The sequence below is a fragment of the Pan paniscus genome, chromosome 21, assembly GCF_029289425.2.
Source record: "Pan paniscus chromosome 21, NHGRI_mPanPan1-v2.0_pri, whole genome shotgun sequence".
In the NCBI taxonomy this organism is placed as follows: Eukaryota; Metazoa; Chordata; class Mammalia; order Primates; family Hominidae; genus Pan; species Pan paniscus.
The window spans coordinates 41,504,596-41,523,101 of record NC_073270.2 but is presented as its reverse complement, the minus strand read 5'-3'; the positions used below and the strand labels follow the sequence as shown (position 1 = coordinate 41,523,101).

The window sequence follows — 18,506 nt, the reverse complement described above, 5'->3', positions numbered from 1 at the left end:
ACAGTTCAGCGGCTCCCCTACAGAACCATATTCAAGGTACTCAGCGCAGCATTTGGGCCATTAGTGAGTTAGCCATTATAACCAAGCCAAAAGAAACTCTCTTTTGGAGCTTAAAAGGAGAGAAGCAGGCAAGCTTTAGCAGAGGGGCTGTGGGACACAGCGGTTATGAGCCAGAACTCTGGAATAAGAGTGCCTGAGTTTGGACCTCAGCCCCACCACTTTCCAGATAAACTTGCACAAGTCATTTCCTCTCTGAGCTTCAGGCTCCCCATCTGTAAAATGAGGATATCACCAGCACCTACTTCAAACCATCATATAGGTGTTGTGAAGATAAAAGTTATTAGCACAGGTCAGGCCCGGTGGCTCACACCTGTAATCCCAGCACTTTGGGAGGCTGAGGCAGGCAGATCACCTGAGGTCAGGAGTTTGAGACCAGCCTTGTCAACATGGTGAAATCCCACCTCTACTAAAAACACAAGAATTAGCCAGGCGTGGTGGCATGCGCCTGTAATCCCACCTACAGGGGAGGCTGAGGAAGGAGAATCGCTTGAACCCAAAAGGCAGAGGTTGCAGTGAGCCGGGATCACACCACTGCACTCCAGCCGGGATGACAGAGCGAGACTCCGTCAAAAAAAAAAAAAAGTTATTTAGCAGAGCCTGGCACACAATAAGCTTGCAGGGTTACTACTGTTCTTGCTGGGCATGGTGGCTCATGCATGTAATTCTAGCATTTTGGGAGGCAGAGGCGGGCGGATCACCTGAGATCAGGAATTCAAGACCAGCCTGGCCAATGTGGTGAACACCCATCTCTACTAAACACAAAAAAAAATTAGCTGGGGATGGTGGCAGACGCCTGTAATCCCAGCTACTCAGGAGGCTGAGGCAGGAGAATTGCCTGAACCCGGGAGGTGGAGGTTGCAGTGAGCTGAGATCGAGCCACTGCACTCCGGACTGGGCAACAAGAGCAAAACTGTGTATAAAAAAAAAAAAGGGGGGGGGGGGCGGGGGCTGGGTGCCATGGCTCACGCCTGCAATCCCACCACTTTGTGGGGCACAGGCAGGCGGATCATGAGGTCAGGAGTTCGAGACCAGCCTAGCCGACATGGTGAAACCCTGTCTCCACTAAAAATATAAAAAATTAGCCGGGCATGGTGGTGCACGCCTGTAGTCCTAGCTACTCAGGAGGCTAACGCAGGAGAATTGCTTGAACCCGGCAGGTGGAGGTTACAGTGAGCCGAGATCCCGCCACTGCACTCCAGCCTGGAAGACAGAGCAAGACTGTGTCACAAAAAAAAAAAAAAAAGAAAAAGAAAAAAAGGTTATTACTGTTCTTACCACCCATACTCCTGCCACATCCAAACACCCTGCAGTTCCGACCTCCAGGGCCTTTGTATAAACAAGCTGCTTTTTTTTTTTTTTTTTTTTGATGGAGTCTTGCACTGTCACCCAGGCTGGAGTGCAATGGCACAATCTTGGCTCACTGCAACCTCTGTCTCCCAGATTCAAGCGACTCTCCTGCCTCAGCCTCCCAAGTAGCTGGAATTACAGGAGCAAGCCACCATACCAGGCTAATTTTTGTATTTTTACTAGAGACGGGCTAGTCTCTAGTTTCACCATGTTGGCCAGGGTGGTCTCGAACTCCTGACCAGGTGATCTGCCCCCTCCCTCACTAAGCCTCCCAAAGTGCTGGGATTAAAGGCATAAGTCACTGCACCCGGCCAAACAAGCTGCTTTCTCTTCCTGGTCCTTCATGACCAGGATTAGCCATTGGAACCTCCCTGAAGGACTTCCTTCACACCTGCATTCTCCCATGGCAACCTAACCTACCCTCTGGGCCACAGCATTCATCACTCTACGCTGAAACTGCCTATCTAAGCAGATCTCTCCCAAGAGGCAATTAACTCCTCATAGGCATCCCCAGCATCTAACAAGCAGTGCCCTTAACATGGTGGTCAAATGTTTGTTAAATGATATAACCTGGCCAGGCGTGGTGGCTCACGCCAGTAATCCCAGCACTTTGGGAGGCCAAGGTGGGTGGATCGCCTGACGTCAGTTCAAGAACACCCTGGCTAAAATGGCAAAACCCCATCTCTAGTAAAAATACAAAAATTAGCCAGGCGTGGTGGTGTACACCTGTAATCCCAGCTACTCAGGAGGCTGAGGCAGGAGAAACGCTTGAACATGGGAGGTGGAGGTTGCAGTGAGCAGAGATCATGCCATTGCACTCCAGCCTGGGCAACAGAGCGAGACTACGTCTCAAAAAAAAAGAGGTAACCTCAGCCTTCTCACTGGCAAAATGGAAATAAAAACAGAAAAGAGGCCAGGTGCAATTGCTCACACCTGTAATCCCAGTACTTTGGAAGGCCAAGGTGAGAGGATCACTTGAGTGAGGCCAGGAGTTTGAAGCCAGCCTGGGAAACATAGTGAGATCTCATCTCTACAAAAAATAAAAAAAATAGGCCAGGCACGGTGGCTCACACCTGTAATCCCAGCACTTTGGGAGGCCGAGGAGGGTGGATCACGAGGTTAGGAGATGAAGACCATCCTGGCTAACATGATGAAACCCTGTCTCTACTAAAAACACAAAAAATTAGCCGGGCGTGGTGGCGGGCGCCTGTAGTCCCAGCTACTCGGGAGGCTGAGGCAGGAGAATGGCATGAACCTGGGAGGCGGAGCTTGCAGTGAGCCGAGATCGCGCCACTGCACTCCAGCCTGGGCAACAGAGCAAGACTCCGTCTCAAAAAATAAATAAATAAACAAATAAATAAAAATATAGAGCTGTGCTAGGTAGCTCACGCCTGTAATCCCAGCACTTTGGGAGGCCATGGCAGGTGGATCACTTAAGGCCAGGAGTTCAAGACCAGCCTGGCCAAAATGGTGAAACCCTGACTCTACTAAAAACACAGAAATTAGCCGGGTGTGGTGCCAAGGGCCTGTAATCCCAGCTACCAGGGAGGCTGAGGCAGGAGAATCACTTGAACCCAGGCGGAGGTTGCAGTGAGCAAAGATTGCGCCACTGCATTCCAGCCAGGGAGACAGAGCGAAACTCTGTCTCAAAAAGTAAAAATAAAAATAAAAAAATAGGCTGGGCGCGGTGGCTCATGCCTGTAATCCCAGCACTTTGAGAGGCAGAGGTGGGCACAGAGCGAGACCAGCCTGACCAACATGGTGAAACCTCGTCTAGACTAAAAATACAAAATTAACTGGCGTGGTGGTGCTTCCCTGTAATCCCAGCTACTTGGGAGGCTGAGGCAGGAGAATCACTTGAACCCAGGAGGCGGAGGTTGCAGTGAGCAGAGACTGTGCCACTGCACTCCAGCCAGGGAGACAGAGCGAAACTCTGTCTCAAAAAGTAAAAATAAAAATAAAAAAATAGGCTGGGCGCGGTGGCTCACGCCTGTAATCCCAGCACTTTGAGAGGTGGAGGCGGGCAGATCACCTGAGATCGGGAGTTAGAGACCAGCCTGACCAACATGGTGAAACCTCGTCTAGACTAAAAATACAAAATTAACTGGGCATGGTGGTGCATCCCTGTAATCCCAGCTACTCAAGAGGCTGAGGCAGGAGAATCGCTTGAACCTGGGAGGCAGAGGTTGCAGTGAGCCGAGATCACATCATTGCACTGCAGCCTGGGCAACAAGAGTGAAACTCTGTCTCAAATAAATAAATAAATAAATAAATAAATAAATAAATAATTAGCCAGGCACAGTGACACACACCTGTCGTCCTAGCTACTCAGGAGGCTGAGGCTGGAGAATCACTTGAGCCCAGGGGTTCAAGGCTGCAGTGAACTATGATTGCACCACCGTACTCCAGCTTGGGCAACAGAGCAAGAGACCCTGTCTCCAAAAAAAAAAAAAAAAAACAGGAAAGAGATCAATATCATCCACCTCAATGGGTATATAGATTCAAGAAGATAATCACATGGAGGTTCTTTGAAGAGTGCTATCCACAGGTAAACGTGGGAACTATTATTACTCCTTGCATGCAGAGGAAGGCAAAGCACGCGGAATGAAGCAACTGAAGACTGATCACAATTTTATCCCTGGGGCTTAAGAAAAGCTGTATCCATTTCTTCAGGCACTGGGGGCTCCAATCTATCAATACTCTACACTCTCTGAGTGATATAGTCTATAGCTCTGGAGTGAGTTTTGAGACGGAGTCTTGCTCTGTCGCCAAGCTAGAGTGCAGTGGCTCAATCTCGGCTCACTGCAACCTCCACCTCCTTGGTTCAAGTGATTCTCCTGCCTCAACCTCCCAAGTAGTTGAAACTACAGGCGTGCACCACCAAACTGGGCTAATTTTTTGTATTTTAGTAGAGACAGGGTTTCACCACGTTGGCCAGCATAGTCTCGATCTCCTGGCCTTGTGATCCACCCGCCTCGGCCTCCCAAAGTGCTGGGATGACAGGCGTGAGCCACTGCTCACAGCCTAGGGGAAGTCTTATTTATTTATTTATTTATTTATTGAGACAGAGTCGCGCTCTGTCACCAGGCTGGAATGCAGTGGCACGATCTCGGCTCACTGGAACCTCCAACTCTCTAGTTCAAGCGATTCTCCTGCCTCAGCCTCCCGAGTAGCTGCGATTACAGGCACGCGCCACCACACCCAACTAATTTTTTTTTGTATTTTTAGTAGAGACGGGGTTTTACCATGTTGACCAGGATGGTCTCGATCTCCTGACCTCGTGATCCACCTGCCTCGGCCTCCCAAAGTGCTAGGATTACAGGCGTGAGCCACCACGCCCAGCTGGGAAGTCTTTTTTTAAACACACCTGACCAGCTATCCTTACAAGATTTGTTTTTTTGTTTTTTTTTTTTTTGAGATGGAGTTGCGCTCTGTCGCCCAGGCTGGGGTGCAGTGGTGCAATCTCAGCTCACTGCAACCTCCGCCTCCCGGGTTCAAGCGATTCTCCTGCCTCAGCCTCCCAAGTAGCTGAGATGACAGGCACCTGCAACCATGCCCAGCTAATTTTTTGTATTTTCAGTAGAGACGGGATTTCACTGTGTTGGCCAGGCTGGTCTCAGCCTCCCAAAGTGCTGGGATTACAAGCGTGAGCCACCACACCCAGCCTATTCTTACAGAATTTCTTAATTGAAATATCACCATATTACGAAGGAAAACAATTTGGAGATGAAATCATTACTCAACAGGGCCTTGAGAGACATTTTCATGCCTATGGAGTTTTAAATACCTAAGATATTTATGAGACAATTCATTAATTCCCTTATCCTGGCAGGGTGTGGTGGCTCACACCAGTAATCCCAGCACATTGGGAGGCTGAGGCGGGAGGATCACCTGAGGTCAGGAGTTCGAGACCAGCCTGGCCAACGTGGTGAAACCCCATCTCTACTAAAAATACAAAAATTAGCCCGGCATGGTGGTAGGAGCCCGTAGTACCACCTACTCGGGAGGCTAAGGCAGGAGAATCGCTTGAATCCAGGAGGCAGAGGTTGCAGTGAGCCAAGATTGTGCCACTGCACTCCAGCCTGGGTGACAAGAGCAAAACTCTGTCTCAAAAATAAATAAATAAATAAAAGTCCCTTTTCCTTTAAGTATGAATTTTTATTCCTAGCCTTTATTATTAATACCAGGAAATATTCAACATTTACTGATTTATCACCACATGCTAAATCCTTGACAAACATCTCATTCCCAACAATGCAGAGAAGTCAGCAGTATTTTACGAAGGAGTATAAACAATAAACAACTTGCCCAAAGTCACCTGGCTAGATAGAAGAGCTGGGACTTCAGAAGCAAGACCTCCTTCCTCCAAAACCCACTACCCTCTTTTTTTTTTTTTAAAGACAGGGTCTGTTTCTGTGGCCCAGGTTGGAGTGAAGTGGCATGATCCTGGCTCACTGCAACCTTTGCCTCCCAGGCTCAAACCATCCTCCCCACCTCAGCTCCCCCAGTGCTGGGACTACAGGCACGTGCCACCACACCTTCCTCATTTTTGTATTTTTTATAGAGGTGGGGTTTTGCCACATTGCCGAGGCTAGTCTCGAACTCCTCAGCTCAAGTGATCTGCCCACCTAAGCTTCCCAAAGTGCTGGAATTACAGGTGTGAGCCACCGCACCCGGCCCCCACTAACCTTTATTGCTTTTAAAAACAAGGGGCTGAGTGCAGTGGCTCATGCCTGTAATCCCAATACTTTGGGATGCTGAGGTGGGCAGATCACCTGAGGTCAGGAGTTCAAGACCAGCCTGGCCAACATGGTGAAACTCCATCTCTGTTAACAACATAAAAATTAGCTGGGCATAGTGGCACACGCCTGTATTCCCAGCTACTCGGCAGGCTGAGGCAGGAGAATCTCTTGAGCCCGGAAGGCAGAGGTTGCAGTAAGCAGAGATCATGCCACCACACTCCAGCCTGGGAGACACAGTGAGACTCCATCTCAAAAAAAAAAAAAAAAAAAAAAAGTCTTTGGGATATTTCAACATTAAAAATATTAAGGGATTACTGTTAGTTTTGTGTGTGTGAAAATGAGGGGAAAAAAAAATGTGGCCGGGTGCAGTGGCTCACGCCTGTAATCCCAGCATTTTGGGAGGCCGAGGCAGGCAGATCACAAGGTCAGGAGTTCAAGACCAGCCTGGCCAATATGGTGAAACCCCATCTCTACTAAAAATACAAAAATTAGCCTGGCGTGGTGGCAGGCACCTGTAGTCACAGCTAGTCGGGAGGTTAAGGCAGGAGAATCGCTTGAACCCTGGAGGTGGAGGTTGCAGTGAGCCGAGATTGTGCCACTGCACTCCAGCCTGGGGGACAGAGCGATACACTGTCTCAAAAAAAAAAAAACACAAACAAACGTAAGGGCGGGACAGTGGCTCATGCCTATAATCCCAGTACTTTGGTTTGGTTTTGTTTTGAGATGGAGTTTCACTCTTGTTGCCCAGGCTAGAGTGCAATGGCATGATCTCGGCTCACCACAACCTCCGCCTCCTGGGTTCAAGCGATTCTCCTGCCTCAGCCTCCCAAGAGTAGCTGAGATTACAGGCATGTGCCACCATGCCCGGCTAATTTTTTGTATTTTTAGTAGAGATGGGGTTTCTCCATGTTGGTCAAGCTGGTCTCGAACTCCTGACCTCAGGTGATCCGCCCACCTCGGCCTCCCAAAATGCTGGGATTACAGGAGCGAGGCACCATGCCCGGCCAATCCCAGTACTTTGGAAGGCCGAGGCAGGAGAATCACTTGAGCCCAAGAGTTTGAGACCAGCCTAGGCAACATAGCAAGACCTCGTCTCTATAAATAATAATAATAAAAAAAAAATTAGCCAAGCGCGGTGGCATACACCTGTAGTCCCAACTACTCAAGAGGATGAGGCAGGAGGATCCCTTGAACCCAGGAGGTTGAAGCTGCAAGACAGCTGTGATTGTGCCACTGCACTCCAACCTGAGCAACAGAGTGAGAGTCCATCATAAAGAAAAAAAAAAAGTAAGAGTCTTTTTCTTTGGCATACACTACTGATAAAGTTATGGATGAAATACAAACTAACAAGGCCCACTGAAGGGCCCATGGAGGAATTTTACACACATTTTCTGAGAGGAATAAAACAAAAGTAATAATGGTAACATATACTCAACTCCTCATAAATCTTCAAGCCAGGAAAACTCTATAAACTATGTTTTCTTTTTCTTTTCTTTTTTTTATTTTTAAACACAGGCTCTCACTGTCACCCACACTGGAGTACAGTGGCAGGATCATAGCTCACTGCAGCCTTGAACTCCTGGGTTCAAGCAATCCTTCCACCTCAGCTTCCCAAGGAGCTGGGACTACAAGGCGTGCACCACCATGCCAAACTAATTTTTTTTTTCTGTTTTATAGAGATGAGGTTTCACTCTGTGGCCAGGACTGGTCTCAAACTCCTGGCTTCAAGCAGTCCTCCTGCCTTGGCCTCCCAGAGTGCTGGGATTACAGGCATGAGCCACTGTGCCCAGCCAAACCAGGTTTCTTTAATTTCCTTTACAGATTAGGAAATGGAGGGAAAGGGTAACATTTACTGATATTTCCAATGACTGATGTCAGACAGTTATGATAATACTTGGGTGAGGAAACAGGCTCATATAGGTTAAGTAACTTGCTAGGCTGGAAAGTTCTGCCTCCAATGTGCATAACACAATGAAAGGTTCAAGAGGTTTAAGCCATATGCCCAAATTACATTTGGCCCCAAGAAAGTGGCAAATACAGGCACTCAAACTCAGGCATTCCACCTCCAAATCCTACATCCTCACCACCACATACCATGCAGCCTGGACATGAAAAGTGACCTCTTGGCCAGGCACAGTGGCCTGTAATCCTAGCACTTTGGGAGGCCGAGGAGAGTGGATCACTTGAGGTCAGGAGTTCAAGACCAGCTTGGCGAATATGGTGAAAACCCATCTCTTCCAAAAATACAAAAATTAGCCGGGCATGATGGCATGCGCCTGTAATCCTAGCTACTCGGGAGGCTGAGGCAGGAGAATTGCTTGAATCCAGGAGGCAGAAGTTGCAGTCAGCTCTGAGATGATGTCACTGCATTCCAGCCTGGACAACAGAGTGAGAATGTCTCAAAAAGAGAAGAAAAAAAAAAGAAAAAAAGAAAAAAAAAACAAAACAAGAAAAAGAAAAGTGGCCTCTTTAATTACAAGTGGCCTTTACAAGTTGCACATGTCTAATTATCATATAGGTCACAGCATGACCAATTTCCTACTCATCAAAGCACATTACACAGAATTCAATACTCCATGGAACCAAGGGACAGTCAAGCAACCCAAACCAGTCATGCCCAGGAGCCTCAAGAAAGGCAGAAAAGTATTCAAAAACATGGAGACAGAAAGTAGAATGGTAGCTGCTGGGGCCGGGAGGAGGTTCATGAAAGAGGGAGTCAGTGTTTAATGGGTACAGAGTTATAATTTTTTTTTTTTTTTTTGAGATGGAGTCTCGCTCTGTCACCTAGGCTGGAGTGCAGTGCAGCAATCCTGGCTCAGTGCAACCTCCACCCGCCCCCGCGTTCAAACAGTTCTCCTGCTTCAGGCTCCCTAGTGGCTGGGATCACAGGCACGTGCTACCACGCCCAGCTAATTTTTGTATTTTTAGTAGAGATGGGGTTTTGCCATGTTGGCCAGGCTGGCCTCGAACTCCTGACCTCAAGTGATCTACCTGCCTCAGCCTCCCAAAGTGCTGGGATTACAGGCATGAGCCATTGGACCCGGCCCAGAGTTTCAATTTTGAGGAGTTACGGAGATGGAGAGTGGTGATGGTTGCACAACATTATTTAATACCAGTAAGCTATATAACTTAAAAATGGTTAAAATGGCAAATTTTATATTATGTGTATCTGACCACGACAACAACAACAACAACAACAACAAAAATTGAAGAAGAAAGAAAAATGTAGAAAGGCAGCTTGAGTTGGGAGAACTGGGCTTCTACAATTAAAGGATGTTTTGCATGGTCAAGAATGAAGGCCAGGCACAGTGGCTCACGCCTGTAATCCCAGCACTTTGGGAGGCTGAGGCGGGCAGAGACCAACCTGGCTAATACGGTGAAACCCGTCTCTATCAAAAATATGAAAATTAGCCGGATGTGGTGGTGCAGGCCTATAATCCCAGCTACTCAGGAGGCTGAGGCATGAGAATCACTTGAACACCAGAGAAGGAGGTTGCAGTGAGCCGAGATTGTGTCACTGCACTTCAGCCTGGGTGACAGAGCAAGAATCCATCTCAGAAAAAAAAAAAAGAATAAAATCTTGCTCACACCTGTAATCCCAGCACTTTAGGCCGAGGTGGGTGGAGCACCTGAGGTCAGGGGTTCGAGACCAGACTGACCAACATGGTAAAACTCCATCTCTACTAACAACAGAAAATTAGCCAGGCGTGTTGGCACATGCCTGTAATCCCAGCTACTTGGGAGGCTGAGGCAAGAAAATCACTTGAACTCGGGAGGCGGAGGTTGCAGTAAGCCAAGATCGTGCCATTGCACTCCCGCCTGGGCTACAAGGTGAAACTCCATCTCAAAAAAAAAAAAAAAAAAAAAAAGGCCAGGCACCAGTGGCTCATGTCTGTAATCCCAGCACTTTGGGAGGCCAAGGCTGGTGGATCATCTGAGATCAGGAGTTCAAGACCAGCCTGGGCAACATGGTGAAACCCCGTCTCTACTAAAAATATAAAAGATTAGCCAGGTGTGGTGGTGTTCGCCTGTAATCCCAGGTACTCAGGAGGTTGAGGCAGGAGAATCACTTGAACCCGGGAGGCGGAGGCTGCAGTGAGCCAAGATCATGCCACTGCCTTCCAGCCTGGGAGACAGAGTCAGACTCTGCCTCAAAAAAAAAAAAAAGAAAAGAAAAAAAAGAAAAAAGAATGAGCCAGGCATGGTGGCTCATGCCTGTAATCCTAGCACTTTGGGAGGCCGAGGCGGATGGATTATGAGGTCAGGAGATCGAGACCATCCTGGCTAACATGGCGAAACCCCTGTCTCTACTAAAAATACAAAAAATTAGCCGGGCATCGTGGAGGGCATCTGTAGTCCCAGCTACTCAGGAGGCTGAGGCAGGAGAATGGCGTGAACCCGGGAGGCGGAGCTCGCAGTGAGCTGAGATTGTGCCACTACACTCCAGCCTGGGCAACAGTGTGAGACTCCGTCTCAAAAAAAAAAAAAAAAAGAAAAGAAAAGAAATCTGGGGTGAGGGTGGCAAAGTGCCTCAGTGCTGGTTTCCAGGCTGCCACCTGTTTGATTTGTAGTTAAAATGACTTACTCAAATTTCTAGGGGAAAAAGCACGATAGCTACAGAGAGAGGGATGTAAGAGCACTAGGACAGGAGGCAAAGAAACGTGGACTCCAATCCAGGCCCTGCTTATTAGCCAAATGACCTTGGACAAATCACTCATCTCAGTTTCCTCCTCTGTTAGGACAGGATAATAGGTCAGATGTAAGGATTCAATGACATTTAAGACAGTGCTCCAAAAATGCTAGCTATAGTTATCATTATTGTAAAATGCCCACATTTCCAGACCAAGTTTCCACAACCTAGAAATCCCAACACCTGTGCACCTGTAGAAGCAAGAAAGGCATTGGCCGGGCACGGTGGCTCATGCCTGTAATCCCAGCAGTTTGGGAGGCCGAGGCGGGTGGATCACTTGAGGTCAGAAGTTCAAGACTAGCCTGGCGAACATGGTGAAACTCCATCTCTACTAAAAATACAAAAAATTAGCCAGGCATGGTGGCGGGCACCTGTAATCCCAGCTACTCAGGAGGCTGAGGCAGGAGAATTGCTTGAACCCCGGAGACGGAGGTTGCAGTGTGCCGAGGTTGCACCACTGCACTTCTGGGCGACAGAGCGAGACTCCGCCTCAACAAAAAAAAAAAGAAAGAAAGGAATGTCAACCCACCAGCTATGGACTTTTTCCATATGAGAAAGAGACCTCTTGTAAATCAGGTCTCTACTAGGACAGAGACCCCCAAATATCCATCTAAGATACCTGGAAGTCAGCCTTTAAAATCTGAGAATTATGTTCCTGACATGGAATAAACTATCATTGAATAAAAACCTTGGTTTAGGCCAGGCGCAGTGGCTCACACCTGTAAACCTAGCACTTTGGGAGGCCCTGGCAGGCGGATCATGAGGTCAGGAGTTCGAGACCAGCCTGGCCAATATGATGAAAGCCAGTCTCTACCAAAAATATAAAAAATTAGCACGGTGAGGTGGCACACACCTGTAGTACCAGCTACCTGGGAGGCTGAAGCAGGAGAATCACTTGAATCCGGGAGGCAGAGGTTGCAGTGAGCCGAGATTGCACCATTGTACTCTAGCCTGGGCAACAAAGTGAGACTCCACCTCAAAAAAAAAAAAAAAAAAAACCCTTTGTTTAAATCCCAAGCCCCTCCTCTTGCTCCTTCCCCAAAGTTCACTGATTCAGGCTCCACCACTCTTTCCTAAAACTGTCCTATTTACATTTAGTCACTCATATTAGGCTTCTAAAATTGTACAGGATTTCTGCCAGCTCATTAGTTCCATTATTTGGCAAAAGAGAGGAAGGTCCAGGTAGGACCTAGCCCAAGATCTAGCAAAGTTGTCAAAGCATTATTACAAATTAAGGGTTCAATTTTTTTTTTTTTTTTTGAGACACAGTTTCACTCTTGTTGCCCAGGCTGAAGCGCAGTGGCATAATCTCGGCTCACTGCAACCTCTGCCTCTCGGGTTCAAGCCATTCTCCTGCCTCAGCCTCCCGAGTAGCTGGGATGACAGGCACCTGCCACCACGCCTGACTAATTTTTTGTATTTTTAGTAGAGATGGAGTTTCACTGTGTGTTGGCCAGGCTGGTCTTGAACTCCTGACTTCAGGTGATCCATCCGACTTGGCCTCCCAAAGTGCTGGGATTACAGGCGTGAGCCACAGTGCCTGTCTCAATTTTCATTAGGTTACCCTATAGTCAATAGCCTGTAAGGGGCAGTCACTGGCAAAGATGGATTAGACAAAGACATCACCCTCCCTTTCTCTAGGCTCATAATCCAATCAAGGATCTTGACTAAGCATACATTTTGGTTTAAAGAATGTTTATCAAGAAAAATGTCCCAGCTTAACCAACATAGTGAAACCTTGTCTCTACTAAAACTACAAAAAATTAGTTGGGCATGGTGGTGCGCGCCTATAATCCCAGCTACTCAGGAGGCTGAGGCACAAGAATCGCTTGAATTCAGGATGTACAGGTTGCAGTAAGCCAAGACTGCGCCACTACACTCCAGCCTAGGCAACAGAGCAAGACCCTTTCTCAAAATAAATAAATAAATAAATAAAATTAATAAAAAGACTTTATCAAGAAAAATGTAAACATCCTCCCTATTATTTCTTAGGAAGATGATGAAAGAAGAAAACTCCAGAGGTTAAATATACCTTTAAGTCCTGACTTCCAAGCCCCCTCAGCAACTGTCTTTGACAATAATCAGGTGCTCTCAAAGAACTGTTGGTTTTATTCATTTGTTAAGTTATTTGAAATACAGATTTCTTATCATTATCCTTAACAATTCCTTGTTCTGGGTTTTGTGGCTGTGTGTTCCTAGAAGAGCACTTGGAAGCAATGGGGTCTCGTGCTGTCACCCAGCTGTAGTGCAGTGGTACAATCCTAGCTCACTGCAGCCTCTGAACTCCCTCGTCAGCCTCCCAAGGAGCTGGGACTACAAGCACGCACCACCATGCCTGACTACTTTTTTGTTTTTGTGGGGGGAGTAGAGACAGGAATCTCACTTTGTTGCCCAGGCTGGTCTTGAACTCCTGGCTTCAAGCAATCCTCCCACTCTGGCCTCCCAAATTGTTGGGATTACAGGCGTAAGCCACTGCACCCACCCAACCACGAGTGATTGTCAAATGGTATTTGCACTTAGGATACACTTTCAAACTTCAGAAAGGAAGTTTAAGCACCTTTACAATCCAGGAAGACATACCAGGCAACTGATTCCCACAGATACAGGAGATCTTGGGGAAGGGGACTAAAAACATTACATCTCATACTTTCCCCAAATCCCAGCCAAAGGCAAACAACCTGCTTGCTTCCTCTTTAAATTTCATGCCACCTGCCCTGCTAATTCAAACCAAAAAACAAAGCTGTGGTATGGAGGAAATGAAGTCCCTTTTTAAGTATACATTAGATAAGAGAACTGACAAGTAAATACGGGGTATATAAGGTACAGACTCCTTCTTGGTAAGGCAGAGAAGTCACAAACATTGAATGGAGAACTCAGGAAGACTTCTTTGAGGATTTCAGGTAGTTCTGAATGAAATACAGCATGGAACTGGAAGAAGACATGGAAGCAAGAAGAATGCTGAAGTTGGGTTGAGAACAAGCTGGCTGCCTCAGCTAGAAAAAAAGATAGTGGCAGAAGTGACTCGGACAAGGGAATAACTGGCAGGCTGCCCAAGGGAGCACATGAAAGAAATCAGATCTGCTGCAACAAGCTTCCACAGGCAATGGGGTTTCTAAGCAAGGTAGCGACCAAGATTCAGCCAGGGTGGACATTGCAGATCATCAGCCCCTCATTTTACAAATGGGGAGAAGCAGGCCCATAGCATTAAGTGACTTGCCTGAGGTCTCACAGTAAGTGGAAGAGCTAGGACTAGAGCCAAATCCAGATCAAATCCGTTACTGAATAGGATCTGACACTCATGTGAGGAATAGGGGTTGGAGGAGGACAGGGACACAAAATAGTCTAGTCATTCAGGTTTGTCCTGATTAGGGCTGGCAACAGGATCACGTGGAAGAGGGCCAGACAGGTGACAGCCAGGGAAATAGGTACAGATGATCCAACACACTTAGAAAGGAAAAACACTTTCAGAGGTAGTCTTTGTCTCCAAAAAAATTTTTTGAAAAAAGGAAAAACTCACTTGAGACTTAGAATAGATTAGACATGTGGGTACAAAAGGAGAAAGATCATCATAAAGCATGATCACCATCAAAGAATATCATCTTCTCCCCAGCATTTGCCTTTCTGGAGCACCCATTTAGAGAAAGCCAGAAGCTTCCATTCAAGGTCGGGGAACGTAGCTTTATCCTGGCTTTTCCTGGCCCATTTCCAGAACCCAGAAAACCAAGAAAGACTCCTTGGAAATTCCAACACCTGTGACCCACTGATTTGGGGTATCACAGACTCCCTACTCATGGTAGGATGAGGAACCAGAGAGACAAGCTGGCTATGCAGTATTTATTAGAATGATTCTATATCAATAATTATGTTCACATTCAAGTAAGAAATATGTAACCATTTAAATTTGGCAATAGCCAAGCATGGCAGCTCACACCTATAATCCCAACACTTTGGGAAGCTAAGGTGGAGGACTGCTTGAGCCCAGAAGTTCAAGACCAACCTGGGCAAAATGGCAAGATCTCATCTCTACAAAAAATTTAAAATTAGCCAGGTGTGGTGGCACGTGCCAGTGGTCCCTGAAACTCAAGAGGCTGAGGGGAGGATCGCTTGAGCCCAGAAGGTTGAGGCTGCAGTAAGCCGTGATCACACCACTGCACTCCAGCTTGGGTGACAGAATGAGACCCTGTCCCCACCCAAAATATATATATATACACACAGAAACCAAACTCCTGGAGAAGTTTTGGCCTTTTTTTTTTTTTCCTTTTTTTTTTTTGGAGACAGAGTCTCACTCTGTGGCCCAGGCTGGAGTGCAGTGGTGCAATTTTGGCTCACTGCAACCTCCGCCTCCCGGGTTCAAGCAAGTATCCTGCCTCAGCCTCCCATGTAGCTGGGATTACAGGTGCCTGCCACCACACCCAGCTAATTTTTCTATTTTTAGTAGAGACAGGGTTTCACTGTGTTAGCCAGACTGGTCTCGAACTCCTGACCTCGTGATCTGCCCACCTCAGCTCCCAAAGTGCTGGGATTACAAGCATGAGCCACCGCACCCAGCCAGTTTTGGCCAATATTTAAAAAGCTATGTGCTAGAATAACTAATTGAGTATAACTAATAAAGGGGACTATGGCCTTGTACAAACTTTTAAGGGATGTGTGTCTGGATAAAGATAAAATAAAAAAATATAAGGCTAACCACCACCTTCCTATTTTCACAGAGAAACTTTGTCTTCGTGTATGAAACCTCACTACTAAAAGTGTAGTTCAGTAACATCAGCATCACCTGCAAATCAGAAATGCATTCAGGTCCCATCCTAGATCTACCAAATCAGAATCAGCATTTCAACAAGACCCCTGGGTGACTTACATGCACATTCAAGTTTGAGAAGCACTGGTGTAGAATACTTTAAGGGTGCACTGTACGGCAGTACACAGATAAAGTATCAAGCAGCCAAAGAAAGAGACAAAGTATCTGTTCACTTTCAGTATACTATATTTTATTAGGTACTGCTCAGACAGACCTCCAGTGATTTTTATAAATTTGGTACTTCCTAATGGCCACATGATCTAACTGTGGGATCTATTTCATTTCTGGAAATAACACAACTTAGTTCTAGGGCTTTCATGCACATGAAATATAAAACAGCTTAGTTGTTCTGAAAACATGATAATGGTTAATTTTATTCAAGTCCCAACACTGAGTTCAGAGCACTTCTCCATAGGCCCCATTAATCTCTCCAGGTTTCTGGGAGTATCATTAAATCCCTCGGCATCCTTAAGAAGCAGGTGCTTAGCAAACATCCAGTTTCCAAATGAGAGTCAGAGGGGCTTGATCCTGAAAGTGTAGTATTTTCCTGCCTTGTCCTACTGGTATAGCTTCTTGGACCTAAAATCTCTCTCCTGCTGAGGCCTCATGCAGCTGCACACTCAAGTACTTCCCAAAAGGAAGAAAGGTCAGAGGTATCATTATCCCCAAGCACTTGGAATTCCAGCTGTGGAGAAATTAATCTGGTTGGGGGTTCAGGCTGAGAAGCCCTGAATAAGATCTGTAAAGGCAGAAGGAAACACAAAAGAAAGAACTATTGAGGCTCTTAAGAGATAGGAGGTCCCAGATATTTGCAGATTTTAAAGTGAGGATTGGGGGTAAAGATTGACAAGAGGTTGGCCGGGCTTGGTGGCTCACGCCTGTAATCCCAGCACTTTGGGAGGCGGAGGCAGGTGGATCACGAGGTCAGGAGATCGAGACCACAGTGAAACACCGTCTCTACTAAAAACAAAAAAATTAGACGGGCGCAGTGTGGTGGGTGCCTGTAGTCCCAGCTGCTCGGGAGGCTGAGGCAGGAGAATGTCGTGAACCCGGGAGGCGGAGCTTGCACTGAGCCGAGATCGCGCCACTGCACTCCAGCCTGGGCGACAGAGCGAGACTCTGTCTCAAAAAATTAAAAAAAGAAGATTGACAAGAGGATGATTGGGAGAGAAAAATATCCATTTCCCCACCGACACCCCAGGGACAAGAACAAAAAGAGTATCCAAGGGATTCCTCCAAACGACATCTTTTCTTCATAAAAGATAGTAAGAAAGCCAATATAGGGAAGAAGTTTATGGGCTAGAAGCAGTGCTGGAAAAATCTGAGAGTTTTGTTTGTTTTTGTTTTCCAGCACAAGGAGATAAAGCAAAGGAGAAAACAGTATGCACCTAAACAGAATCTTAGGTCTTCTAGAAGTAAACCACCAGGAGGATTCAGAGTCCTGTGATTAACCAAAGAAATGGTTTCCACTTTGAATCCAGCGCTGGGGGCCCAGGCAGTCCTAGACTTGAGGCCACCTCCAGCACAAGGAAAATCTTTATAGCCACTACGTAAACAGAACAATTCCAAAGAAAGACAGAAACCAGAAAAATGTCTGGGGATTGGGCAAGCCAAGAGAGAAGAGATCCTGCTAGCGGAAAGATAAAAGATAGGCCTATCAAAAACAATGTGCAGGTAGCCCTTTAGGAGAGGAATCCTTCCCTGGGAGGAGAGGAGAATTCAGGAGGTGTGACTCTGGGAAGTGTGCTCAGAAAAGGCCGCAGAAGCACAGAGAAAAGTGCCGTGCTGAACAAAGATACGCACTCGCCAGAGGAAGAGGAAATGGGTGCACTGACCAGACTGGGGAGAGCACCTCAAGGGGAGTGTGGCTCCAAAAAGGGAAGGAAACTGAGGAATGAAAATGTCTTGGATGACAGAAAAGCTAAACAGGGTAGGAAGGCATGCTCAAAACCACAGACCACTCGCCACCTGGAAATGAGAGGACTCACAAAAAGGTGTGCCCCCCAAATTTAAGAAGCATCTGGAAAGTGGCTGCACTCTGAGAGTTGTATAACTAAAAGGGGTTCACCTCGTACATTTGGGGGGCACAAGAAACAAATATACTCCCAGATATGAAAATGAGTCTCCTTTAGGAAATAAGGTAGTTTGATTTGGGGAACACGTGAAAAGTGTGTAACCCCAAGAATACAGTCTCGGGAGAAGGCAGTGAATTCCCTTATTTGTGAAACTGGAAATAAGTACCCATAAACTTCAAAATTTGGACATTGTTTTCGGCCCAACCTCAGGTTTGAAGGGCTGAGGAAAGGAAGTGGCCCCTAAATGTAAGAAATTCCAGAAGGCATGCTGTCAGATTTGGGACCTGGAAAAGGGGAATTCTTCCTTGGAGTGGAGGGGATACAAGAAAGTATCCCAAAACTTTAGCTAATGGACCCCAGATCTGAGGAGCCGATAACAGGGTTAACCTCTAAATTGGAACGGAAATGCAGAATCAAATTGGAGGCCCGAAAAAAGGAATGTGCTCCCACTTTGGGGGCTGAGGGAAGAGGGTACGCCCTAAATTTGGGGGGGGGGCTTTTAGAAATTTAGATAAAATTCCAGAGCTAGAGCTTAAGAAAGGGGATGTGCCGCCCAGTTTTCAAAACTATAGAGAAAAGGGACACTCCCATATTTGGGGTCTTGAGAAAGGAATGTGCTCCCCAGAATAGGATTAAAAAAGCCAATTTTAAAAAACATATTCCCAAAGCGCAAGGCAATAGCAGAGGCTGCTGATGAGGCTCTAGGTGCCCATACAGCTCAGGCTCGGGCCCTAGGGCTTACCCGCACCCCCAACACGGCCCGCTCCGCGCCCCGGGCCCGCACCCCACGGCCC

At 46.9% G+C, this 18,506-nt stretch overlaps 1 protein-coding gene across 2 annotated transcripts in view; it reads right to left on the bottom strand.

Annotated features, from left to right (window-relative positions):
- Positions 1–18,506, bottom strand: part of PHF20 (PHD finger protein 20) — a 184,213-nt gene that overhangs the window by 165,267 nt on the left and 440 nt on the right. The gene's annotated exons all lie outside the window — the stretch shown is intronic.